Source organism: Rhamphochromis sp. 'chilingali', assembly GCF_963969265.1.
Source record: "Rhamphochromis sp. 'chilingali' genome assembly, chromosome: 14".
Classification (NCBI taxonomy): domain Eukaryota; kingdom Metazoa; phylum Chordata; class Actinopteri; order Cichliformes; family Cichlidae; genus Rhamphochromis; species Rhamphochromis sp. 'chilingali'.
The window spans coordinates 16,064,554-16,091,596 of record NC_137941.1 but is presented as its reverse complement, the minus strand read 5'-3'; the positions used below and the strand labels follow the sequence as shown (position 1 = coordinate 16,091,596).

The 27,043-nt window shown below is 39.9% G+C and overlaps 2 long non-coding RNA genes and 1 pseudogene across 3 annotated transcripts in view; 2 read left to right on the top strand and 1 right to left on the bottom strand.

The window, feature by feature from the left end:
- The window catches only part of LOC308410408 (sodium channel protein type 2 subunit alpha-like), a 35,970-nt pseudogene extending 26,014 nt beyond the window's left edge, over positions 1 to 9,956 (bottom strand). The window contains exons 1-6 of the transcript XR_013974692.1: positions 9,886 to 9,956; positions 9,678 to 9,806; positions 9,375 to 9,454; positions 7,345 to 7,548; positions 3,407 to 3,473; positions 2,145 to 2,286 (exon numbers count right to left, since the gene is read on the bottom strand). The product of XR_013974692.1 is annotated as a sodium channel protein type 2 subunit alpha-like (transcript). The remainder of the gene's footprint in view (positions 1 to 2,144; positions 2,287 to 3,406; positions 3,474 to 7,344; positions 7,549 to 9,374; positions 9,455 to 9,677; positions 9,807 to 9,885) is intronic.
- A 347-nt stretch (positions 9,957 to 10,303) lies between these two features.
- Positions 10,304 to 11,652, top strand: LOC308410409. Its single transcript, XR_013974180.1, has 2 exons — positions 10,304 to 10,491; positions 11,242 to 11,652. It is a non-coding gene; the product is annotated as an uncharacterized lncRNA (long non-coding RNA).
- A 6,324-nt stretch (positions 11,653 to 17,976) lies between these two features.
- On the top strand, positions 17,977 to 24,543 carry LOC308410343. Its single transcript, XR_013974163.1, has 3 exons — positions 17,977 to 18,107; positions 23,756 to 23,844; positions 24,411 to 24,543. It is a non-coding gene; the product is annotated as an uncharacterized lncRNA (long non-coding RNA).
- The last annotated feature ends 2,500 nt before the right edge of the window (positions 24,544 to 27,043 follow it).

Here is a 27,043-nt window from a genome sequence, read left to right as displayed (position 1 = left end):
TCTTCATCTCTCTCCCTCTGCTCTCCTGTCATTTCTTCACTGTATCTGTCAATAAAGCCCGAAAAGGCCAAAAATCTAATTATACAAAAGAAGATGACACAAATTTTTGAGCTCCCAAAAAAGTTACTCTGATTCTTCAAATCTCAGCAAACACCTCGCATGCTGCCATGGGAATGTGGGATGACCGCTGCGGCACCGGGCAAACTTCCACCGGCCCCACCTCAGGTAAACAGGTGAAAATAAATTTCAGAATGACAGGACTTTGTGCTGTGGAATCTTTGATTTCATTTATTTTTTGCTGTGCTTTACTTGCATCTATTTGAAAGAGTGAGTATAAACACAAAGAATTAATGTATTTTATATTCTGGAATATGCACAAAATAGGTTTAAATGTTAAAGAAATTTCTTCAAGTCAAAGACTGTTGCATATAATTTAACTTTTGCTTGATGCAATGTGCATAAAATTAAAAGATTAAAACTAATTAAACAACTTTTAAAAAAATACTTTTTTTTTTTCAATTTTATATGATGGATTATGCAGAAAAAATTGAATTGGCCTGAAAGGTCTATTGCATTAATACGTGATCAGGTTGTGTATCATGTTTTTTTTAAGTAACTAAGTATTAAAGTAAGTAATTACTTTTGAAAATAAGTAATCAGTAAAGTAACAACATTACTTTCTTGGATAAGTAATTAGTAACTAATTACTGTTGTCAAGTAACTTGACCAAAACTGATGATGACTGGTGAAACGTTTCTCCCACTAAAAACACTACATCCTGATGAACAGAAGCAACACTTTTGGGATCTCCTTACCTGACTTATTGGGCATGGATCAAGATAATGTTTGAGCTTAATTTCCTAGAACAAATAACAATGAATAAAAAACCCAGTTGAGCTTGGTTCCAAGCCTTCTTTGGCTGGAGTAGAAGGAGTAGTGTTCTAGACATCTCATCTTAAGTCTATATTTTAAGCCTACATTTTAGAGATTTTAGCATTTTAGAGACATAAATGAGGACCTTTTAACAAATGTGTTCCCATGTGATGATGTAATCTTGTTTTTTAATTCAAATATGCTTTTATAATTAAATACTGCCCCCCCCCCCCTTTTTTGTGTATATTTATAGTATCCTTCTTATGCATTTCATGCATGTGTTACTTTCAGACAGGTGGGGGTTTTGTCACTTCCCCCCCTCCTCATCATTAATGATCTAGTCCAGTATTTACTTGGGTGCGAATTAACCAAATAACCAATACGTCAGCTGATCTATCTATGAAGTTTTGACTGGTTAATTTGAAATTTTTTCTGTTTTTGTTTTACTATGACCCTGATGAAGGCCACAAGCTGAAACGCGTTGGTCAATTATTAAAGTTGTTCATCTTCCCTCAAGTGTTGCTGGTGTTCCTGCATTGTGAATTCTTTCATCCTCTCCATGCACCTTGGAAGTAGGTGAAGTTGTGCCAGAAATTTTTGCTGCGATTTACCAAAATTATATTAACCATATTAACCTGAAGTATATTCAAGAGTAACAAACCTACAAGAAATTTAGCAAAATATAAAACTTATTAAATAAATACAGTTAGTTATAGTGACAATTACAATTATTTACAGTGACACACTAGGCCATTCTCATAAAATCCATCCACCATGCTAGTATAAAGCTTTTGTGTCAACCTATGTTTCATATCATGACTGAGAAATACTGTCATTAGAGAGCTTGTTAATAGTCTCAATTTTGCTACTTAATTGTAAGAAGTTCTAAAAGTGAGAGTGTCATACAGAAACCTCTAAATATTATCTTTAAAGAAAATATGGTGGTGGATGAATGCTTTTCCTGCAAACACAGCAAGCCCCGCCTCTTTATATGGCGAGAGAAGGAGTAATCTGAACCTACAGGTTAAATGTCTTATCAAAACCAACCAAACATGTTCTCACGGGGTAAGTGATCAGCAAAAGAAATAAAATAAATTGAATGTTAAATGTAAAATTTTATATTACAACAAGGGATTTTATTAGAAAACTGACCAATAGCCTGAATAATGCAAAAGTTAAACACACTGAAAATTTACCAAAATGAGCATTACTAAAATTGTACACAATCATTTTACATTTTTATTGTCTTTTAGTTTCCCTTTTTAGCCTACCTGCTGATACAGCTTTTCCCAACAATCCTGTGTCATCAGTCTGAAAAGAGAAAGGAAGGCCCAGCCAAATGTGTCAAAGCTGGTATAACCATTGTCTGGGTTATTTCCCTCATTTTTGCACATATACCCCTCTGGACACTTCCTGCAAGAAAAGATCAGTTAAGATCTGAAAGAATTGTCAATGCAATACTATGAAAGAATGCATGAAACAACACTAATTCCATAAAAGTTGGGTGCTGAACAGACCAGTTGCTGGATTTCTGGGAAAGGAAAGTTGTCCCATTTTTGGCTGATTTAGCATTCTAGCAATCCTACATCTTTGTTGTTGTATTTTTCATTTGGTGATGTCCCGAATGAGATTTATTTCCCTCCTGCTACCTAGTAGATAGCAGAAGTTACAACAAATACAAAACATAACAATAAATAGACAATAATAAAATAAAAATAAATAAATAATTTTAAAAAATGTGCAAAATGTAAATAAAAACAAAACACAATGATTTAATTACATTCATTGTACTGCATTCATTGCCTGGCCAGAAAAATGTTCCTCTACTTAAAATTGACTTGAAAGACTTTGAATATCTTATCATCCACATTACGTAACCCTCAAAAGATTCAGACAATCTAAAGTGTTTAAGGTATAAAACAACGTAAATTAGAACTCATGATCTTCAGGCATTGCAAAAAAAAAAAAAAAAAAGCATTCATGATTCTGCCATGGAAATCACTGCAAACACTCCCAGACATCATTGTCATCCACAAATAAAAAAAAGAAGAAGCTGTCTGTGAACATGATCCAGAAAATGTTTTACGATTTGAAAATGAGCAGTGTATGCCCCCATCCACATGGCATGATGTTCAGGGAAGGCCTTGCATATTTCAGCTGAAACAGCCTACTTGCAGTCTAGACCTTTCACCTATTGAAAACATTCTGTGCATCCTAAAATGAAAAAACAAACAAACAAAACAAAACAAAAAAAGACTATAAACAATATTCCTCTCCAGAATTTCAGCAGCTGGCCTTCTCAGTTTCCAGACATTTATTGATTATTGTTAGAGATGAGGGGATGTTACACAGTGATACTTTTTCTATTTTGTGTTGTAGATAAAATATATTTTTATTACATTAGAAATTTACTGCAGTCTGTTTTTTACACATACACAATACTGACATTTTTGTAAAACTGGGGCTGTACCAGGATTGTGTTCATTTTGTATTTTATTCAGTTCTCTTATAACTGGAGAGCCAACTTGCTTACCCAGCTCCAATGCTGCTGCCACAAAGTAATGGATGATTTTTGTTGTCAGGCAGGTAATAGTAAAGACCTGATGGGGAAAGAAGGAAAATAGCAGTTATTTATTATTGTATGCAATTCATGGGGAGACTATGACAAGAATGGTTTGTTAGAAGTCCAAAACAATACATAAAACAGCAGAAGTAGAATTAGGTTACAATTATGCAATGTAGAAGACAACAAGAGTGCATCATTCTTGTATTGCAAATGTTTTATTGAATCAGAGAAGAGTGAAATACATATTAAGAGCTTAACATACACAGCCCAACAACAAGCTATTGGGACGTTTTGGCTTCTTTGTCATGGTAAGCTGTGTGGCAAGCAGGATGAACGTCCCAAATGCAGGACTCGTACATGGAAAAGTAAACTCAAAATGGCACCTTTATTTACTGGGAAAAATAATCCATGAAATAAACTCACAAAAAACAAACCAATACTTGAACACGGAAACTAAGAACTAAACACTGGGAGGCTATAAAACTAGGAAGCTGGAAACTGGAGAAGAAGGATGAAAAAACCAGGAGCACGAAGAAAACACACAGCAAAGAGGGTATGACACGACAACAGACTGAGGAAAACACTGGGCTTAAATACATACGGGAGTAACAAGGGAATCTAACACAGGAGGAGAGCACAGCTGGGAATCACACATAAAGACACAGGAAGGAAGCAAAACTGAACACACTGCACACAGGACAAGGAACTATCAAAATAAAACAGGAAACATGAGACATTCATAAAGACCCAGACTTGACACTGGGACATAGAGACATGACTGATGAGGGGAACAGAGGGAACATGAAACACGGAGATGAGAGTAACTAAATGTGGCACAAAGGGAAACTAAAGGCTACAGAAAAGTATATAACACATGGAGACAAATAAGGAAAACATGAATAACACTAAATCAAAGAATATTCATTCAGAGCCTGAACACAAATACCGGGTTGCAGACCCAGGACCTTGACATTCTTACTCTATGGCCCACGATTTATTTGAATTAAGAAGACATCTATCACTATTACTATCAAACTATTTTGGTACAGTGACCACCAAGCTAGGTGAGTGGCTCCAGCAGATCCCAGGAACAACATCCAAGGTCTCTGCTGGGAAGAGTGCAGTCCTAGAAGCAGCAAAGATACTGATCAGGACCCTCAAGCTTTCTTCTTCCTGATTTTGCTCTCACTCGGTATAGCTACATTTATCACTACAGCTATCTTCCTCTGCTTGCCCACCACTACTACACTACCACTCAAAAGTTTTAGAACACCCCAATTTTTTTATTGAAAAATATGCAGATTATTGTTTCTTTCCACTCTGAAATGAAAGCATACTACAAATAAGCACAACTCTGAGGCTTGACTCAGATGAATTTTCTCTCAGCAGCAGAGGTAGCTCTTGGTCTTTCTTTCCTGGAGCGGTCCTTATGTAAGCCAGTTTTGTCGTAGCGCTTGATCAGCTACAAATACCCCCACATATGGTGGAATGGTCTCTTACATAAACAGGCAGGGGGGAGCATGCCACCTTCTCCTGTTAAAACTGACTCTCTCTCTCTGTCTTATATATATATATATATATATATATATATATATATATATATATATATATATACAGGAACATCTGTGCCGAGTATAACCTGGAAGTCCCGAGGTCAAAATGGGAGATGCCCCCAAGGGTGGTGGAGAATGACCGAGCTAAGATCCTGTGGGACTTCCAGATACAGACAGACAAAATGGTGGTGGCTAACCAACCGGACATAGTGGTGGTAGACAAACAGAAGAAGACGGCCGTAGTGATTGATGTAGCGGTTCCGAATGACAGCAATATCAGGAAGAAGGAACACGAGAAGCTGGAGAAATACCAAGGGCTCAGAGAAGAGCTCGAGAGGATGTGGAGGGTGAAGGTAACGGTGGTCCCCGTGGTAATCGGAGCACTAGGCGCGGTGACTCCCAAGCTAGGCGAGTGGCTCCAGCAGATCCCGGGAACAACATCGGAGATCTCTGTCCAGAAGAGCGCAGTCCTGGGAACAGCTAAGATACTGCGCAGGACCCTCAAGCTCCCAGGCCTCTGGTAGAGGACCCGAGCTTGAAGGATGAACCGCCCGCAGGGGCGTGCTGGGTGTTTTTATATATATATATATATATATATATATATATATATATATATTAGGGGTGCAACGATATTCGTATCGATATTGAACCGTTCGATACAGTGCTTTCGGTTCGGTACGCATATGTATCGAACAATACAACATTTGTAATTTATTTTATCAACTTTCCTTCTGACGATGCTGTCTGTGTTGAGCGCTCAGTGAATCTGTGTTCGACTACTCCGCCTAGGCTGCACTGTCGAGTGCAGATCCACTGAGCGCTCAACACAGACAGCATAGTCAGGAGGAAGAGCGCAGGGCAAGCTAGCGAGACAGAAGTTAAGCTCTCCTTGCAAGATGGACCTCCCCCACTCTCATTCAGATCTGGCGTTTGGAATTATTTTGGTTTTCATGTGACGTATGACCCTGAAGGTAAGCGAGTCATGGACTAAAGTAAAACAGTATGTTGGATGTGCCATGCAATGCTTAATTACATTGGTGTGAACTAGTGTGTTAGCGCAGTTAGCTCGTTAACGTGTTGGCCGTCTAGCCCCATGCACGGGGCGATCGGCGGTAGCTCGTTAACGGAGATTTGCCGTGTTGTGGCGTTAAGGTCATTTCAACGAGATTAACCTGAAAGCACTAGTGGGAACACAACGAATATGACTGCACATTTACGCCGACATCATCCTAGTGCAAAGACAAAAACAACAAGCATGCTACTAACTTTAGCCGAGTCATTTAGACAGCTGTTAGCACGTGATTCTCCTTATGCTGCTGAGAATATAGCCCAGAAGAAGCGGATAGTATAGCTTTTATTTTGGAAAGAGACATTTCTCTGTAATAAACTCTCTTTTCCAAAGATGAGTGATTCCTCAATCAGATACAGGGCTTGCAAAATCGCTAGCCTGACGTCCTGGAGCTAGCGATCTTTCCAGTCGGGCTACAAAAATCTATCTCTTCCCTGCCCGTCGGGCTATTGTAGGAAAAATATATGTCAATGCTTTTGCATTCTTTCAGAAATGTAGCTGGGTAATTATGTCATTGGCATCGGTGAGCCACTGTCAATATGTGACATATTGAAATCGCTTGTTTTTTTGCTTTCACTTTGCAATCGTGCGAACTGTGTATAGAGAGCGACAGCACTGATCTGTGAGTGATGATAATTTGTGCACCAATTCCTCTGACATCGTCTTATTAATCGTTAGCTTACTATGCAAACATGACAAGTGAAATCTCCCGCAGCAAGCTTAAACATGTGAGAGGTTGATCGCGCAGAGAATCGCTGAGCTTATGTGAGTCCGTGTGTAAAAGTAGCAGTATATATATTTTAGTTCTGCTGAGCCAAATAAGACAGGTCGGGGTGAAGAAGTGACAGCCAAAGAAAAGCTTACCACAAAACGGAGAAGTTATGACAAATGAGACTATAAGGCAAAAAGAAAGTGCAGCTTTATGGTTTCATGGACAAAAGAATTTCTGTGGCTGCAATATGACGAGCTAAATAACCAGGGCTGCACATAAGTGGTCCGCAGGTGCGCATTCGCTGTCAAAATAAAAAACGCGCACAAGGGTTAGGGTTAAATTTAAAAACTGTACTTTTGAGTTAAAATATATATTTATAATTTTAATAAATGACAAATTAAAGAGGCATGAACATTTTTTTGTATCAAAAAAATATCGAACCGTGACACCAAAGTATCGAACCGAACCGAACCGTGAATTTTGTGTATCGTTGCACCCCTAATATATATATTTGTGTGTGTGTACTGTGACAGTGTTAAAAAAGCATTAAAGAGGAAAATCAAATACTCACTCATGTTTTCAAAGTCCACAGTCGCATTTGTGTTATTCCAATAACCTTTTGAAAAATCTTCTCGTATGCACTTATTTTTCAGATTGCCCATAAACAGTTGTAACCCTATTAGGGCAAAGACGCTCAAGCAGAAAACGGTGAGACTCATCACATCAGTGAGTTTCTTCACAGACTGGAACAATGCACTAATGATGGCTTTTATGCCTGTCAAACACAAAATTGATTACAGTCAGTTAAGAAACAGTAAATATTATTAGCATGTATAAGCAAACAATACAAAGTGATGCCAGTGGATTTTATCTTTAGAAACACTTACTGTCAACAATGGCGTCTTTATTCAATATATTCTTTTTCCTTGTTCAATGGTGCCGCCATTATTCAATCCATTTTTGGAAATTTTAGAAGGCTTTGTAGCTGTATTTATAGCATATTTCATTTGAGCTATAGGTCTGTGAAGGTTCTCAGTCATCCAGGTCATCGTAGTCAAAGGAGCTTGCAAAGAAAAGCGTCTGGACTTCTTTAAGTTGCTTGAAGACGTTTCACCTCTCATCCGAGAAGCTTCTTCAGTTCTAAGGTCAAATGGTGGAGAGTCCCAGATATAAACCTAGTGGGAGTAACCCCCCACAGAGGGACAAAAGGACCCCCTGATGATCCTCTAATCGCCTGAGCCAAGGTGTGAAACTGGGCGTGGGTCCCAATCAGCCAGAGTTTCGGGTGAGCTCATTGTGAAACCTGGCCCCAACTTATCATGCGAATTCCTGAGGTCAGATGGCCCAGGATGTGAGTGGGCGTTAAGGCGTCTGGGAAGGGATCTCAAAACTGGATTATAGATGGCAGAGAGTTGGTGTCGTAAACCCCCGCCTCTATTCAAAGATGGTCGCTCACAGTGGACATAGATGGCTTCTTTCACTCCTCTTTCAAACCATCTGTCCTCTCTGTCCAAAATGTGAACATTGGCATCCTCGAAAGAGTGTCCTTTATCCTTAAGATGCAGATGGACTGCTGAGTCTTGTCCTGTGGAGGTGGCTCTTCTGTGTTGTGCCATGCGCTTGTGAAGTGGCTGTTTGGTCTCTCCAATGTAGAGGTCTGGGCATTCCTCGCTGCACTGTACAGCATACACCACATTGTTAAGACACCAACTCTCTGCCATCTATAATCCAGTTTTGAGATCCCTTCCCAGATGCCTTAATGCCCACTGGGACATCTGACCTCAGGAATTCACATGATAAGGTGGGGCCAGGTTTCACAATGAGCTCACCCGAAACTCTGGCTGATTGGGACCCACACCCAGTTTCACACCTTGGCTCAGGCGATTAGAGGATCATCAGGGGGTCCTTTTGTCCCTCTGTGGGGGGAAACTCCCACTAGGTTTATATCTGGGACTCTCCACCATTTGACCTTAGAACTGAAGAAGCTTCTCGGATGAGAGGTGAAACGTCTTCAAGCAACTTAAAGAAGTCCAGACGCTTTTCTTTGCAAGCTCCTTTGATTTCATTTGAGCATTCATGGACTTAGAATGAGAGCACTCTTTGTCTTTTTTATTGCCATCTATAGAACCAGTCATAAGATGACATGCATCCTAAGTCATGTAAGCCAACTTATCATTTATTAACATGTATTTTCTAACTCGAGATTGATTTATCTAAGAAATCTGAATGTGTCTATAAGCCAGAAAACAGTAAAATGGAAGACATGCCTTCACCAATAAGACACTAATAAGACCACCCTTTATGGAATAGTATGGCTTCTTTAACCATATGAAAAGTGGGTGGAGGCTAAATTATACTATAAACTAGTTAGAGATCCAAGTGGTAGAGCAGTACATGGTTTTGCATTTTGCTCCATGGACAAACAAAATTGCACAGTTCACAGAATAACTGTGCAAACAAAATTAGCTCTTCTTGTGTAGCTCACAGAAAGGTCCACAGTTAAGCGAGAGGAAAATATCCACGCACCAAAAGGGATCCAATTAATTATTATATATAATTATTAAAACATAAAAGAACAAAACAAAAATGGTAACTGCTTACCTGGAATGACAGAAACTGCTTTGAAAGCTCTTAGTACTCTGAATGTCCGAAGGACTGAAACATTGCCCAGGGGTACATACCTGCAAGAACAATTATAATTATTTTAGAAAATTTACAGAGATGACAGTAGGTGTAACATAGAACCATGCAAAAACAGTAATAATGAAGCTACAGTCAGTACCAAAAAATAACACCAACAAGCAATGTCTCTGTTTATAAAAGCCTGATTATTTTTTTCTTTGGCGAGTCAATTCCAGATGTGTGACAAAAACTACAAAAATAATGAAAAAGCCCTGTACTTACGCCATGACAACGACAGAGAAATCCAGCCAATTCCAGGGATCTCTTAGAAATGTGAACTTTCCTATACAGAACCCCCGAGCTAAAATTTTAACGAGGGATTCAAAGGTGTAAATCGCTGTAAATGTGTACCTGTTAGAAAAAGGAACACCAGTTACTCTTCACAGTATCTACACTGTGTGTATGTTATGTATGTTTGTAGAACACTTACTCCACGTTCTTTGCCCACTCAGGGGGATCGCTCAGTGTCATAAATGCACAGTTAGTGAGAATAGTGCACATGATCACCACGCTGAACAATTTACAGGCTGTTGTCAAGGAAGTAACAGATTTTGTTGTGAAAGTATTTTTTTTCCCGTATAAATAAAGTAACAACGTGAACATGTAACCCTGGGCTTATCTCCAAAAGTTGATTCTGTTCATCTGGACGTAGCGTTTTGTGGGAGAAACATTTCGTCACTCATCCAAGCTGACTACAGTTTTCCCCAATCTTATAAACAGCACATTTGCATAATGACTGAAGGAACAATGGGCTTGGAGGTCAGTAATCTTAATTATGCAAATTCTCATGACCATTGATCATCAACCGCTGACCAAAACCCACTGATCAAAGACCACTGATCAATGGCCATGAATCAACTTTTGGAGATTTACTTTCCTGGATGATTGAGAATGCATCAAAACCCTGGGCTTACATCAGCAGACAGCTCAGCATCAACATTATTCATGCGTATCAGATTCATATCCCAATAAAAGGATATGAGTGTACTAGAATCTGAATTGATAGCCTTCGTAGAGGGTTGAAGGCACTCAGGAGGTACAAGGCTGGACTGGCATTGAAGCGAAAAATGACCTTTCCTTTGTTTAATACAATGAAAGTCTGGGAGAGAAAAGACAGACATTTATACATCTTTATACTCTTATACATATGGATACTCTTTCGCTGTCTTGCATTGTATCATTATAATTTACATCTATATAACATATAATACTTGCAAAAGTGTTGAGCCACTTTTTATATTTAAAATTTTTAAATATTGAGAGATTTATTGAGACATCTGCAAACATATATAGAAATACAATATATAAGGCAAAAACAGAGTTTGTGCAGAGTTTGTCAATATTTGGTATGACCACCTTTATTTTACAGCTTGAAATGTCTTAGGCAAGCTTTCATTGGAATTGCTTTAAGTAGTCTTCAGACATAGTTCTTGAGGGAGCTTCCAATGCTCTTCTTTGGATGTTGGCTGCTTTTTTTCCTGTTCTGTCAAGATGATCCCAAACTGCTTCAGTAATCTTAAGCTTTGGACTCCTAGGAGACCTGATAGTATTTCACTGTGTGTTTTCCAATCTGGGTATGCTTTTACTTCATTGTTAGTGTGTTTGGGATCATTGTCATGCAGAAAAATGTGAATGATTACTAGTCATGCGCTTTCCAGATGGTATAGGAAGGTATAAGAAAATCTGTCAGCACATTTCTGTGTTCATAATTACATTAAATTTGACAAGATCTCCACCACCACTGGCTGAAATGTAGCTCTGACAGAGACTTCACCATGTTTTACAGATGGCTGTTTATGAAGTCAACAACCAGATGCTTTGCTCAGGTCCTGTGTCAGGATTTATTCTGGCTGGATTTTTTCCTATTTGTTAAGGGCAGATGTGACGTGACAAACGGAGATGAAGGGTGATGATGAAAAGAAAGCAATCTGAGCCACGGTCTGAGTAACTCTCCATCACTCAAGGCACCTACACATGGACTTTATACTCAAACCTTGTCACTATTTCCAAGGCATTTTGAAGACACCCCTGCATATATTCCTCTAGTTTGTATATTTTCCTCTTGATTGTGTGTATCTCTCCTGTTTGTTATTTATTCCTCACCTTACTATTTATATTGAATTTTTGCACAGTTTGCTTGGAACACCCATAAATTCATTGTACATGTACAATGACAATAAAGAGCTATTCTGTTTTATTCTTTTTCTATTCTTATGGTGGAGTCATAAACACTGACCTTAAGTGGGGAAAATAAGACTTGCGGTTCTTTGGATGTATTCTGGGGTCTTTTGTGACCTCTTTCATGAATGATCGATGCGCTCTTGGGGTAATTTTGTCATCAGTTATTAAGTTTAGGGGGCAATCTGTTTTTCATACATGGCCATATAGGTTTGGATTTTTTTGAAAATGAGTGTAAAACCAGCCAATGACCAAAGAAAATTTTTCAGGAAGCCTTGAGAACTATTGCTCAACACCACTTGCAAGAATTACAAGTGACAAGAAAGTCTGATTCCTTGAAAGCAAAAAGTCCAAACCTCCACTAAGGCAGCTCTGTGCAGTTATTTACTATTAAGGAAACCGCATTATGTTTGTACATCTTCATTTTATTTTCTTTCTTCTTTTTAAATGTATTTTAAGATGTTTTTAGTGTGGTAAAAGCAAGTACATAGTGCAGCCATTTGTTATTTGCCCTGTTGAAACACATTTTAATATACTTGGCATAATGTAAAGCATACTTATTTTCTATTCTTTTTTAATCTATGTAGACTAATTTTCTTTCGCTGACAATACTTTCTTTATAAATATAATACATTCTATATCACATGATGTAAAATGATGAAAACATAAAAGTGAGATCAGAGGTCACATAAAGTATGGAGTAATGTGAAATTTAGAATCCCCATATACTAGTGTCCTTTCCTAAATTTTGCTAATACAAACATTTTATGAAAGTTCAAACATCTGACCTCTAATTAGAGGTCAAATAAGGTCAAAGTAATGTGATATTACCATGTATCTGTCATGCGGCGGCTATGTGAAGGCAAGAGAGGACCCAAATGCACGGCTCAAGACACGCGGGATAAACTCAAAAGGCAGGTCTTTATTAATAGGAACATAAGAAGTGATACAAAACTATACTGGGAGAAACTAAAGCTGAGGCGCTGGGAAGTCACAGGGGAACGCACACAACCTAGAGCATAGGTGTCAAACTCTGTCCCTAATTACATTTGGCCCGCGAAGCCATACCAAATTACTATTAGAGCTGGCCTACTGGTATTATACAGTTAATATATATATATTGTTTAGTATTAAGCTTTGCTTGTTCCATATTCAGTTTTTCAGCAAAACGTGTTTGAGTCCATAAGAAAAGATTCATTCTTATATCTAGAGGAAGATTTTTTTTTTTCCAATAAATATTAATGTTAGCCCGCGACTTTGTTCCAGTTTTGAATTTTGGCCCACTGTGTATTTGAGTTTGACACCCCTGACCTAGAGGGACAACGCAACACGGAACAAAGGGATACTCTGACATAAATACACAGAAGGTAATGAGGGAAGTGGGAACACACGGGGAACACAGCTGAGGACAATTACTCATGACCGAGCGGGGAGGACACGAAACTGAAAATACTGACACCAAGATGTGGACCTTAAACACAACACAGTACACAGAGAAAGAGGCCGAGAGAGAGAGAGGCAGAGAACAAGGATGAATACACAAGGGGATGAGGAGAACACAGAACACAAAGGACGGGAACACGGTACCATAACAAACACCACAATAAAAGCATGGACACAGGGGGAATCCAAATACCAAACCAAACAATCCAATGAACATAAGGAACAAAATACAATACCACAGGAAAACTAAGAACACTGGGTCAAAATGACCCAGGACCATGACAGTATCATTCCCTGTATACCTATATTTTGTCAATACAATCAGTGCCAGCAAGAAATGTAGTTTTGAATTTTAAATAGCTCTTTAAAGCAGTATTTTTATTTTAACCTTCAGATCAATATTAAAACAGAGTCAGATCAAAAGTGTTTACAGACAGAATGACACATGCACATATCAAAAACATTACCTCCTTTGCAGTGGTAATCAAGTGTGGTTCAAGACTTTTGCACACTACTGCCAGCTGACTAAGATATAAGAGTAGTTATATCTTGCTTACTAAATGTCAGCAATAATTAATAAGCACCTTTATATATTGATGACAAATGTCATTAAAATCATTTTTACATTTTAAAGCCAAAAGTACCATAATAATACCTGCATGCAGTGTCACAAATGATGACTTAATCTAAATGGAAAAATGTTTTCTTTGTCACAATAGCCTTCTTCCTTATGAGGCACAATCCAATCCTGATTCTCTTGTGTTCAGAGCAGTGATCTAAACTTTGAGCTTAGTGCTCAAGGTTAAATTCAAACAAACCTACCTTCTGATTATTGTAGTAGGGATCCAGGTCCTCCAGTGGTATCGACACCAGGCCATCTGGAATGTCCCCATATACAAGGGGGAGTGATTTGCCTTCCTTTAGGTCACGGCTGGGTGTAAGCTTAATTTTATTTTTGCATTCTTCCTTCTTTTGTTTGGGTTTCTTGGCATTCTCTTCAGCAATCCGTTTTTCGATGGCTTTAAGGGACTCGCGACTAAAGGGACGGAAGCTGTCTGGACTTGGTGGCATAAACAACTGTGCCACATTTTGCATCTTGCTACACCTTCAGAATGAACAGCTAGCTTCCAACAAGAAAAAAGTCTGTAGGGTTAGAAAATATATGATAAACAGAACAGCATAAACAGCAGAGTTATATTGTCTTTACATCCATTATTTGGCTAAAAGATGCAAATGAAAACTTGTTATGTTATGGCTTGCCTCTCACTAATCACTTGCAATTCAACAGATTTTTACTGACCAATTGTTTTAATGTAGAATAGAGGAAGGTAGGTTTGTTTCTCTTCTTTGATTGGAGGAAAACTGGGGGTATTATGAGCTGTCATGCACCTGTCAAGTTCCTTTCAGCTGTGGTAAAATTAGATCTACTAATAGGTCTGACTGGTACGATGTGTTAGAAATACCTATGCACTATTAAATATGAATGCTGGGGTTGTGATTTGGTGCTATATAAATAAAATGTAATTGAACTGAAGTTGAGGTTCAATTGAGCTGAACTAAAAAGCCCCACAGATTGCTTACTATCTGTCTGGGTTCCTCTCTCTGGCTTTAGCATGATACAAATGCAATCGCAATTGTCACAAACTCAATGGTCTATCAATTGTCCTCGTTACTCAGTTTTACCTTTGTGGTTTAATGTGTGTGTGAAACGAAAGGCAACAAAAAAAAAGCTTCGAGTTTGAATGTACTCTCTTTCTCCAAGAGCAGAAATGGGTAATAATGAAATACAAATACTTTGTTACTTTGTACTTTAGGTTTAAGACATTTGCTGGGAGTAATTGCGCTTCACTGGACACTTTCAAGCATCACACTAATTTGAACCTAAATGGAGGAAGCCACAACGTATAAAAGACAGCCTCTAGTGTATCCATCACCAGTTGTTATCTCAATGAAGAAAAGAAAAAGGGAAAAAAACCAACAAACAACCCCCCCCCCACACACACACACATAATTTATGCATCATTTATAGAAGTACATTCAGGGGTTAAAGTGGGCTGGAATGATCCAGAACAGCGTTTTAGTACTGATCTGAGTAGCTTGTGGTCATTGCACTTACGCATCTCTCTAGGGTCACACAAGAGGATAAAAGGGAGTAATGTTTTTTTAAGTGGCAATTAAACACGGAAGCAAATTTCAAACAGCTCAACAAATATCAAAAAACGCACACACTGTTTCTGTTCAGTGTGTTGCACAATCTGTCTGTAAGCTAAAGGTACAGCTGCTTTATTTCCTTGGGAGAAAGTCAGATAGTAGCTCTATTGTGTAGCAGTTTACATCTGGTGTAAAAATCTAACACATCATATATAGGGGATGACCCCCTATTAATAAGGGGGCAGCTAAAAGTTACTTTTTTAGAAAATGTGCTATAACTTCACCAGAGATTAAGAAACATATAATACAGAACAGGCAAGGATGGGTGGCTGTAGCTCAGGTGGCAGAGCAGGTCAGCCACTAATCAGAAGGTCGGTGGTTCGATCCCAGGCTGCCTCCTGGCTGCATGCCAAATATCCTTGGGCAAGATACTAACCCCATGTTTGCCTACTGGTGGTGGTCAGAGGGCCCGGTGGCGCCAGTGTCCGGCAGCCTCCCCTCTGTCAGTGTGCCCCAGGGCAGCTGTGGCTACAATGTAGCTTGCCATCGCCAGTGTGTGAATGAATGGGTGAATGACTGAATGTAGTGTGAAGCGCTTTGGGGTCCTTAGGGACTAGAAAAGCGCTATACAAATGCAGGCCATTTACCAAGGAAGAAAAGTGATTGTTTTTAAAGGTAAGGACTGCTCAGTCAGATTTGATGAACTGGAAGCTTTTATGTGATGCCCTCCTTCATTCTACAGGGTTTTTTTTTGTTGTTGTTGTTGATGTTGTAAAAGTAGTCAGAATCAGAAAGACTTTATTTATCCCCAAGGAGCAATTACGATACAACAGAGCAGCATGATGTTGAAGATAAGGACAGGGCATAAACAGGTAGTGTTTGACCACACCGTAATCCAATACGCTCACGAACAGTATTTGAATAAATAATATTGTACTGTAGAAAGTGGTGTTTTGTTGTCAGAGGGCAGAAATAACGAAGTAGAAACACTTTTTTTTTATCTGTACATTACTGGAGTATTTATTTTTCTGATAACTCTTTAATTTTACTCCCTACCTTTATAAACAAATATCTGTACTTTCTACTACATTTTCAAAATGGACTTGTTACTTTAGGTTCAAGAGCATCATTTATAGCGTTTAAGAAAGTGCAGGTGACTGTAAGTTGTGTTTACACTACTTCAGCATCTAGCTAACTCTACAGAAGAGGTGGAAGCATGAAGTGAGTGATGTTTCTTTTTAACTGGCAGGTAATTCAGCATTTCTATCAGCTTAACAAACATCAGTAAGTAGACAAACTGTTTGGTTGCATTTTGTCGCATGGTGAGTTGCTAGCTAAAGATCCAGCTGCTGTATTATATAAATAAACCAATACTGTATAAAGGGAATTAAAAAGCAGAAACATGATTTTCTGCAAACATAAAATAAACTTTGATTTCCTGTAGCTCAGCCTGCAGTGAGTAACCTCTAAACAGGAATGCATCATTCTGTCAGCGTACAGCTCATTATGCACAGCTTAAGATATGAGCCACTTCAAAGCTTCAGTATCACTTCTTTAGTTTATCAGTAACCAATCTTTAATATTTAATTTTGTATGACCTCAAAGTGTGTTTTTGTACTTAGATGAGATAAGAGGTGGTTTGTGATAGATTTCAACTGCATGCAACATATGTCAAAAAACAACAATAAAAGCAAAAACTAAACCCTTTGATTGAATGTACATCCCATCCCATATCACATTTTTTAAAGAAAACAGAAAAGGCAAAAATCTATAAATAATATCAAGTACAGTCAAAGGTCAAAGTCAAATAAAATAATCTAAACTAAGGCATAAACAATTGACCTTTTCTCTGTTGTCTCTTAATAGGAGGCAATTTTTTTTGTGTTGCTGAAAACAGACATTATGATGTTTTACACATTAATTAATATTAATGATAATTCAGTGTCCAGCCTAATAAACCTCTTTTTTATATTTTAAAATATTAATGCCATTTAATAAAATTTCATACATTAAAAAATATATTATATATTTCACTTTCAATCTGAAAAATGTTAAGAAAGCTTTGAAATTAATATGCCTTTAGACTCCCCCCTGTTTGTTCATCTGCATATTTTAATACGACATCTTGAGGCTTACTGGAGATTTTTCGCTGTGTAAAAAACAAAGGGCAGTGGATGGAGCATCAACAAAATTTGCTTTTCTTCGTCTCAGCGTTTCTTGATGAGGTGCTTTGATGAATAACTCCCGCTAACATTTTCCCAGTAAAGGTTTTAGTGGTGATTACAGGAACAGCGCAGCTGTTATGGATCATGTTTTCATTCACTCTGAGCTCAGCTCACCATGTCGGTAACGGCTCCACGTCTTTGCTCTTCTATGGAATCAGAACGATGCCAACTTGAAACGAAACCGAAAAAAATATTGAAACTGAAAAAAAAATATTGTAACTGAAATAAATGTACTGAAAAATGTTGTATTGAAACCGGAAAAAAAAATTGATAGTGAAAAACAATTAATTGAAACTGTAATTTTTTTTGTTTTCACTTACAATTTTTTTTTTCAGTTTCAATCCATTTTTCGGTTTCAAACCATTTTTCAGTTTCACTCTGCTGGCACTGTTTTGGCGTCCGGGGGCGCGCTGGGAGGGCGGGGATTCCGACCCGCATGTATTTGCATATATTATAATGCTGACCAATGACTGGAGAAAACACTGACGACGCGGCTGCGGTCACGGACAAACTTGCACGTGTCTGTTCGGGAATGGCAGATGCTGAGAGGTCCAGCGTTTACATTACCGACTATTTCAAAGTGACAGCCTGAGGTGTTCTTCAGTAAATTGGACTACCGGACAGGAGGACCTGAGGCCCCACCGCAATATTTTTGGTAAATTAAATGTGTTTTTTAAGATAATCCATAATTTAGGTCCTTAGCTAGCTAAAATGAGCACTCGGCTTTCGGAGAAACTTGTTTTGTAAAGTTTGTTTAGCTAACCCCTGCAGGTGAATGAATTTACCATGACTAAAGAAATCAAGAGAAACGCACCGGGCTGCTTAGTGACTAACCACGGTTACTGTACTTTTATTATGAGTATTATACTGTAAGAGCAACAGGCTGGACTCTGCTTCTGCTCCTGTGCAGAGCTGATTATTAAATATGTGCAAACAGCAGCATGTTTTCTGTCGCTTTCCACATGTGGAAGGACATTAACGCCAACTTTTAAAAACCTTCAGTAACCCCTCATTAGTCAATAGCTATGGATTAAATAGCAAAGCCCGATACTTATGTACTGAAACCAACTACTTCCGCTTGTCAGCTTAAGTTAAAATGTTACATTTTTCATCTGATTGTGGTGTATTCATAATTGTCTCTGGTACATTTGTTGTATGGGCAGTATGTGTTCATTGTTTGATTGTGTAATTACGTGTTACGCACTGGCAATGCATGCCGGGGGAATGGTAATACAGGAAGTAAAAGAGATGGTCTTACCGCACACAGTGGTCCCGCGTACTTATTCAGATTCAGAGTAAGAATCACACATGGTGTCAGAAGTGCTGTGTGACTTGTAAGACTCCATACATCTGCTGAGTGTGAGGAGAAGGGGAAGGTGGAAACAAAATGCCGAATGACGACGTAGACGATCGTCCGAGGGCAGGAGTTAGCACCGCGGCTAGCACTCCCAATGCTACGTTTAGCATCCAACCACCGGAGCCCTTTGATTTTTCCAAACCACACGAATGGACAAGATGGGTCCGTCGCTTCGAGAGATTCCGTCAGGCAAGTAATCTGTCTGCGAGCTCGGAGGAAAACCAAGTGAACACTCTCATATATTGTATGGGAGACGAAGCGGATGACGTCCTGAGAGGACTAAAGTTAAGTGATGTAGACCAACGGGACTATGCTAAAGTGAGAGATAGCTTCCACAACTTTTTCATTGTCAGGAAAAATGTTGTTTATGAGCGCGCATGTTTTAATATGCGCAAACAAGAGCCGAATGAGACTGTTGATGCATTCGTGACTGCTTTGCATGCATTAGCAGAGCACTGTAACTACGGACCGCTCCATGATGAACTGATAAGAGACAGAATAGTAGTGGGCTTGGCCGACACGAGGCTGTCTGAGCGCATGCAGATGGAAAAAGACTTGGACTTGGATAAAGCTATAAAAATGGCCAGGCAGTCAGAAGAAATCAAAAAGCAACCGTCAGCTTTGAGAAGTGAAACAAATGTAATGCATGTAAATGCAAAAACAGTTGACAGAGTGATACAAAAGCACGACAAAACAAAGTTCAACATGTTCAAAAATAAAACTGTCAAAACACAACAGCAATATAGCAAGAGACAAAGTAATAAATGCTACAAGTGCGGAGGCTCTCCACATCCGAAACCTGAGTGCCCAGCAAATGATGCAAAATGTCATTTATGTGGAAAAAAAGGTCACTACCAGCGACTCTGCAGACAAAGCAAGACAGTGCAAAGTATTGAGGAGGAAGAGGAGCAAGGTTTCTTCCTAGGCTCAGTTTCAAGTGACGGCCAGGCGTGGACAGCCATCATACAAGTGAAAGATGCAAAAATCACTTTCAAATTGGATACTGGAGCAGATGTGACTGTAATTGCTGACTCGGACTTATCAAAGATTTTTGCTAACGAACACAGACCAGTTCTCCAGCAGCCAGAAAAACCTTTGTTAGGCCCTGGAAAAACACCACTGGACGTTGCAGGTTTTACAAAGCTACAGCTCAACTACGGAGCGAAACAGACAACAGAGAAGGTCTATGTTGTAAGAAACCTGAGCACTCCACTGCTAGGCCTGCCCGCCATTACAGCTCTTGGCCTGCTGGTGTGAGTTGACGCGGTTTCAATGCACACCCTGAAGACTACTTACCCTAAACTTTGCAATGGTCTAGGGAAAGTGCAGCGGGCCTATCACATTAAACTCAAACCGAATGCTGTGCCGTACTCACTCAAAACTCCGCGAAGGATTCCTCTGCCTCTAATGGGAAGGGTAAAGGAGGAACTCCAATGAATGGAAGAGCTTGGTGTCATTACCCGAGTTGAGGAACCAACGGATTGGTGTGCCGGCATGGTTGTTGTTCCAAAGAAAAACAGCCCTAGGCTAAGACTTTGCGTAGACTTTACCGGACTAAATGAGTATGTGTGCAGTGAAAAATATGTGCTGCCATCGGTTGAACAAAGTCTCGGAATGCTCGCAGGAGCCAAAGTGTTTAGCAAACTGGATGCCAACATGGGCTTCTGGCAGATTCCCCTGTCCGATGAGTCTGCCAAACTCACCACCTTCATCACACCCTTTGGGCGGTTCCACTTTAACCGCCTACCGTTTGGGATCAACTCAGCGCCCGAACACTTTCAGCGCATGATGGCGGAGGTCATCGAGGGTCTCGAAGGAGTGGTGTGTCACATTAACGATGTGTTGGTGTGGGGACGTAACCATCAGGAGCATGATTCCCGTCGCCATGCTACACTGCAAAGACTGGAAAAAGCAGGCATAACGCTGAATGTTGAAAAATGCGAGCTCTCCCAGAGCAAGGTTGCTTTCTTGGGTCACATCATAGCGGATACAGGTATCAGTCCTGACCCGAAGAAAACGGAGGCAATTACAGAAATGACAGAGCCAACTAATGTGTCAGAGTTGCACAGTTTTCTGGGCATGGTGAATCAAGTGGGCAAGTTCATCCCCCATTTAGCTGAAAAAGACAAAGCCCTGCGAGATCTTCTTTCCAAAAAGAACGCATGGTATTGGGGAACTGACCAAGCGAGAGCTTTCAAAACATTACGAGATGCCCTGACCTCACCCCCAGTGCTCGCAATGTATGACCCCAACAGAGACAATAAAGTATCAGCAGATGCTTCATCCTATGGTCTCGGAGGTGTTCTTTTGCAGCTGTGGGAAGAAGGATGGCGACCAGTAGCGTATGCATCGAGGTCCCTTTCTCCTACTGAACCACGATACGCACAAGTGGAAAAAGAGGCACTGGCATCAACATGGGCGTGTGAGTGTTTTCGTGATTTCCTGATTGGTAAACATTTTTGTCTTGAAACGGACCACAAACCTCTCGTTTCCTTACTGGGAGGACAAGCTCTGGATCTCTTGCCACCCAGGATCCAGCGATTCAGAATGAGACTCATGCGTTACTCGTACACTGTGCAGTACGCCCCAGGGAAATCGCTCTGGACAGGAGATACTTTGTCCCGCTCACCTCAGAAAAAAACCAATGAACCTGTCAGACAAAGAGCTAATGGAAAGCACAGACATATATGTGGACAGTATTGTAGCAAACATGCCTGTCAGTTCATCATATATGCAAACACTGAAGGAACAACTGAAAAGCGACAGTGTGTGTGCTCGCGTCATGGACATCTGCACCGAAGGCTGGCCAGAACATGCAAAACAAGAGCCTTTACTGCGAAATTACTGGCCTGACCGAGCCACGCTCACTGTTGAAGACGGCCTTTTGTTAAAAGACACACGGCTTATCATTCCTTCAGCAATGAGAAACGAGGTGCTGGAAAAACTACACGAAGGACACCAAGGTGTTGTAAAATGTAAAGCTCGTGCACGCCAAACAGTGTGGTGGCCCGGGCTGAGTCAACAAATCTCTGAGATTGTGCTCAAGGGCAAAACGTGTATTCAAGAAAGACACAATAACAGTGAGCCACTCATGCCAACAGAATACCCTGCCCGCCCATGGCAGAGAGTGGGCACAGATCTTTTCGAGCTGGGAGGGAAAACTTACCTTATCGCGGTTGACTATCACTCTAGATTTGTTGAGATTGCTTTGTTAAACAGGACAAAATCAAACGACGTCATTACTCACCTGAAATCTTTCTTTGCCCGTCATGGCATCCCAGAGGTCCTCATGTCTGATAATGGGCCACAGTATTCAGGTCAAATCTTTACAGACTTTGCAGCAGCATACGGCTTTAAACACATCACAAGCAGTCCCAAGTTTCCGCAAAGTAATGGAGAAGCAGAACGTGCTGTGCAGACTGTAAAAAATCTTCTGAAAAAAGCAGCTGATCCTTATCTAGCTCTTCTTGCCTATAGAGCTACACCACTGCAGTCCGGATACAGCCCTGCAGAGCTTTTAATGGGCAGACGTCTGCGAACCACACTGCCGATGCTTCCATCGCAGCTGGAGCCTACACTGCCGGACAACACACTGCTCACTCAAAAGGAAAGGGAGAAGAGGATGATGGAGATGGCAAACTTCAACAGGCGCCACCGCGCAAAACCTTTATGCAGCCTGTCCCCAGGAGAGCAAGTTTGGGCGACGGATGTCAAAACTACAGGCACTCTTATCCAAAATCACTCTACACCCCGATCATAAACAGTGGAGTTACCACAAGGGACTGTGAGGCGTAATCGTGTGTATTTGATTCCTTTAAGTTCACCTGTGCATGAACCTGCTAATGTGCCTGTGTTGCAGAAGCCTCAAACACCCAGTGTGATCCCTGCTACACCTGTTAACACTGATGTGGTCAGAACCAAGTCAGGGAGGCCAATAGTCAAACCTAAAAAGTTAGATCTGTAAGAGAAAAAAAAAAAAAGGTTGTTGTTATATAACTGTGTTATAATGGTTTTGTAGAGCACAGTAAAATAAATCTAAAGAGAGTTGTCAAAAAAAGAAAAGAAAAAGAAAAGGTTAAAAATGTAATGCAGATTGTTTGCCAGATGTTCTTGTATGGCTTTGAAAAAGAGAAAAAAAAAAAAAGAATCAAGAGGTAGTCTGGTTGGAAGTTCTGTCCTGAGAAAAGTAATATTCTGTTTTTGTTTAAAAGGGGAGATGTGGTGTATTCATAATTGTCTCTGGTACATTTGTTGTATGGGCAGTATGTGTTCATTGTTTGATTGTGTAATTACATGTTACGCACTGGCAATGCATGCCGGGGGAATGGTAATACAGGAAGTAAAAGAGATGGTCTTACTGCACGCAGTGGTCCCGCGTACTTATTCAGATTCAGAGTAAGAATCACACACTGATTTTTTTTTTTTATAGCATTTTTTTTTACTGAGTTTGATACAAATATTCAGGTTAAAAAACTGTCCGAATTATTTTTAATGAGTTATGTTCACAAAGTCACATGTGCAGTACTCTGTACAGCTTGCATCCTTTAGGACAGCGGTCCCCAACCCCCGGGCCTCGGACCGGTACCGGTCCGTGAGCCGTTTGGTACCGGGCCGCGAGAGTTGAGGCTCAGGTGTGAAATGTATGGTTTTCAGGGTTTTTATGGGTTTTCAGCGTTATTTTGTTATCGTTTTTATCGTTAACTTGGTTTTCCTGGGTCTTTTGTGTGTTATGAATAAATCTTCTTTTTTTCGGTACCGGTATTGGTTTTATTTTGTTGTATTTATCCGCGACACCTTAAAAGGTCGGTCCGTGAAAATATTGTCGGGCATAAACTGGTCCGTGGCGCAAAAAAGGTTGGAGACCGCTGCTTTAGGACAAATAACTTGAAACATTAATATTTCTTGTTCAATACTGAGCTGATAACACCTCCGTATGTTGTGACCAGGATGCAGCAGCAGACTGAACCTCGACTGAAACCTGCTCCATCATCTCATCTTTGCAGATGTCCATTTATAAAGCATCAACAACTCAAAGGTAAACATGATATTAGAAAATGTGTTAGTATATAAGGCCTTTAAAACAAATAAAAAATAAACAGCTGTCGGCAGAACGGTAGGACTGAATAACTTCAGATCCCGAGTGTGTGAGGACAGAGAAGGATCAGCTCTATTTCAGATTTGAGATAAACTTTATATTTCAGTGTTACACCCCGGCCTAGGCAACCGGCGTGCAACTTCCACAAAAATAATCCCAAGACGAGATTTAAAGCAAGATACGACATTTATTTACATCACCAAACACAAGGCGCCAAACTATTTACAACCGGGGGGGGGATCGCGACCATGACATACAGAAACACAGGGCTTAAATACATAGAAGGAGCAATTAGGGAATGGACCACAGGAGGGATACACGGCTGGGGCAAATAAGACCTGACGAGACAAGGAAACGTAAACTGAACACTAAGATAACACAGAATTTCAAAGTAAAACAGGAAACACATAACAGTCACGCCAAAACAAAAAGCCTAAAACAATACACTGCCAACGCCGAACCGTAACATTCAGTTTGTGATGATTCTGTTCTGTTTGTGATTACAGGAGCCATCCTCAGTTCAGACCTCAGCACCACCCAGTGACAGCAGACAGATCATCCTATGTCTTCAATCTTTGTAGTAACTCCAAAATTAACTGAAGAAAACAGTACAAAGGTTAAAGTACCACATGTGCTGTCAGTGAAAGCTGCAGCTGTTTTATTGATAAATTTAAAGACAAAAAGTCAAAAGGATTAATCACCCCTGTAACTGTGTCACTATACATCAGCATTAACAGTACCTCAGTTTGGTGTTTCAGAAAACTGCTGATCTCAGACCTGCACAACTTCTGTTTTAAACACTGAATGTACTCAGCTACATGAAGAGCACATGATGTTTTCTCTGACATAATTAAATAAAACCTGATTAAAGTCAAAGGTTATTACTTGTATTTGAACTAAAAACTTGATCTGGAATTTTTTCCCTGTTTTTTGACAATAGTGTGTTATTTATCATAAAGTAATTCAGAGTCATTCATACCAGAGTAACCAGAGAGCACAACATATATTTAACTTTCTACAGGACTTAAAGATATGATATTATGTCAAAGTCCAGACCCTCTGAGGATTATCGGAGTACTTCTAACATTACACAAAGCAAAGGTCTCCATCAGTGTTCATGAAATGCTGGGTTTATCCTTCTTGTGAGGGAGCTGCTGGTGAAGATCACGAGCCCTGCTTGATCCCGGCGACGAGTTTCAGTCTTCCTGGTGTTTCTGAAATGATTCCTCTCACTGTGGGTCAACAGAACATCTGGCACAGGACAGCTGTAATGAAAGAAATTGAAGAAGTTTTGGGAAAAAAAATAAATAAATCTTGGAAATGCCCTATATGCCGTATATGTGAGAAGCAGATTTTGTATTTACTTTTCTTTTGCCAATCAAGATAACTAGAAGTATAATTTTCACCATACAATTACTAACCTTGTCATCTCCTGCACTGTCTGTTTTGGGCTCTGGGCTTGTCCTTCCCAGCACTCATGAGACTGCTTTGGTGCACTGTGGTATGAGGTGCTAACCTGTTGACAGTGTTGGGAAGGTTAATTTTAAAATGTATTCTACCAAAGATTATAGAAGTAATGTATTCTGAATACTTTACAACTACATGAATGTACTATTGCTGTGTGATTTATTACTATTACTGAAGGCTACTCGCCATACCAATACCAACTAGATGTTAAAATCTTAATATAAATGAGTAACAGTAGGGTGGACATTAGGTAAGGCTGCACTTTTTGCAGCGATCTCGTGTAGAAAACTATTCAGCGCATATATAAAACAGGTCCGCGGCTCCGAACCGTAGTAAAGGGACCTCTGGCTAATATGTCGGGTCCGTGTCGGGCTCCTAGCTGAAAACTAGCTTTACTTTGTTGTCTGGGTCAAGTTTGCTAGCGAGAGACAGAGAGAGGCGTTGAAAGGCTGCTTATTGTTTCGGACCAAAACACGAACACGATGTACAGTCGAGTCTTAACAGCTTGCTTACAGCTGGGCTCGTCAGACACTCTTTTTGGCTGCAGTGGCTATTATTATATTTACATGCTTACCGCTCCCGTTTCTGCTCCGTAACAGCTCGTACTTTTCCTTTTTCTCCCTCCCTCGCTCACAGACACATAACGGGTATGGCAGTCCATTCTCCTTGCAGCACGGACTACACTGCCCATGAGGCTACATTGTTTAGGGCGATGCCTGTAACACTCTGCTATTGCCTTCATATTAAATCATTGTGTATAATAATTTTTAGAGGCTCTTTTGCGAGTTTTGTTTGGGTTTCCACCAGCGTGGAATTACCAAAAATAGAGAGACCATAGCCTAACATATGAAACAGGAAAATACCGCCATGTAATCCATTTATTTCAACAAACTAACTGTATTCTCAATATCACCTATTGAACAGTAACTGTAACGGATACATTTACTCATATTTTGTATTTTAAATACGTGCATCCAACACTGCCTGTTGATGAGATCTTGGGCCATTCAACACCTAAATTTAGCAAATATTAGCTTCAGGGTAGCTTGCTACGATGAATAGGCTAATACCAGCATTTTACCACAACTTCACCATACCTAGCTAAAAAAAACTAAACTAATGTCCAGTCCAGTGGGACAGCAAGGAAAGATGACAAAAAAATTATTACTTACTTGCGGTTTGGAGGGTCAAGCTGAAATTGAAGCAGGCATTGAAAGACGGGAAGAGAGAAAGATGGCAGCTTGGTCAGCACTAGTGGCCTCTATAATGTATGCAAATACATGCGGGCCGGAATCCCCCCCAGCGCGCACCCGGACGCCAAAACAGTGCCAGCAGAGTGACACTGAAAAATGGATTGAAACCGAAAAAAAAAAAATTGTAAGCGAAAACAGTTTCAATTAATTGTTTTTCACTATCAATTTTTTTTGGTTTCGATACAAGATTTTTCAATACATTTATTTCAGTTACAATATTTTTTTTCAGTTTCGTTTCAAGGTTTCCATGATTCCATAGGCTATGGGCTGTAAATAAAATAGACGTGACAGTTCAGATATTCCATCCATTCACTTCCGCTTATCCTTTTCACGGTCGCGGGGGATGCTGGAGCCTATCCCAGCTGTCATAGGGCGAGAGGCAGGGTACACTCTGGACAGGTCGCCAGTCTGTCGCAGGG